Below are 1,547 nucleotides of genomic sequence, written 5' to 3' on the forward strand. Positions count from 1 at the left end.
GGGGGGGGGGGGGGGGGGGGGGGGGCTCTGACAACCTGACACCACTCCTATCTCATCTGTCTCAGCTTAGCTCTTCTGCTTTCTAGAGATTTCAGTAACTAGTCTTTGGTCCCCACACTGGGTTTCAGCATTGTCCTCAAGGGGAAACTGCCAGCCTCCTCACTGCTCACTGGTTTCAGCCCTTTAGTATCTTTTCCCCTTTTGGTTTTGTGAGTTTTCTACCTTTAGCGATCTGCCTGGCTTCTTATGAATCTAGCCTTAAAACGCCTAGAGGGTAACAAATTCAGTTTGCAGGAATTTGGATCGGAACTAATTATTTGTTTTGTTTAATAGGTGGGGATTTAGTCTGACAAGCAATCAGATCTAATAGAAGCAGCATTGGGGAAACTAGACTTCTGCAGAGGACAGGGAGAAATAGAAACAACCTCCAGCTAGCACTCACAGAGCCTTGAGCCCCTCGGTACTTCTTACCTAACCTTACAGGAATCCATGATATCCTGCCACTCCTCTGGAAGGATGCACTGAGTTTTCCTCGTCTCCCCATTCCCCTCCCCCTCTTCCCTTCTTCCTTCCCATCCTTCCTCATTTTCTTACAGCTTGGGTGCTTTACTAGCCTCTTTGTTATGGTAAAAATGTTGAAATATCTGAGGTAATCAATTTATAAAGATAAAATGTTCATTTGTATTCCCAATTTTAATCATTAATAAGATTTATTTTTATTTTATGTATATGGATGTTCTGCCTGCATGTAGAACAGTGCCTGAGGATGCCAGAGGAGGGTGTGAGATCAAATGGAGCTGGAGTTTCCAGGCGGTTGTGAGGCACGTGAGTGTCGGACATGGAACCTGGGTCCTCTGCATGAACAGCAAGGGCTCTTAACTGTGAAGCCATCTCTCTAGCCTCCTTTTACTATCTTTGAAGTTTTGCTGTCTCTGGAGAGTCGCGTAGGCAGGACCCTACAGTGAGCAGCCTTTCAATCTGGCTTCATTTGCTTTATCAATGTGCATTGAAGCTTTATTCATGTCTTCTGGGGCCATGCTTCATATCACAGAATAACATCGCACTTTCTGGATGTCCCGCCATTTGTTACTGATTCACCCACTGAAGGATGTCTTGATTGCTTCTGACCTGGATACTGTGGATTGTTTGCTCTTGGAATTGCATGGCTGTGGGTCATGCCCCCTGCTCAACCTCGTGACATCCTGTTTGTTCTGTATGTGTACCACTTCTGCACCATTCTCAAGTTAAAAATTTTTTTAAGTTGAATTATTGAAAGGCAGAGACTAGTTTGTAAGTAAGGATTATTTAAGAATTTATTAAGTATGTTCAGGTGTTGATCTGTCTTCCATTAAAATTGTTAGCACAGTTGTTGGGTCTGAATGGAGAGTGAGGGTGACCTGTGGTGTGAATATGCTAGTTCGGTCCCTAAGCCTTCGGAAAGTGAGGCATCTGTCTCATCTTAGGGCCATATTTTCTAGTGTTACACCCAGTTCTCGAGCCCCCAAAAGATCTACAGGAATCGACTCCGTTGCAAAACACATGAGGGT

This window comes from Psammomys obesus, unplaced genomic scaffold (assembly GCF_907164565.1).
Source record: "Psammomys obesus unplaced genomic scaffold, mPsaObe1.curated_primary_1811, whole genome shotgun sequence".
NCBI classification, from domain to species: domain Eukaryota; kingdom Metazoa; phylum Chordata; class Mammalia; order Rodentia; family Muridae; genus Psammomys; species Psammomys obesus.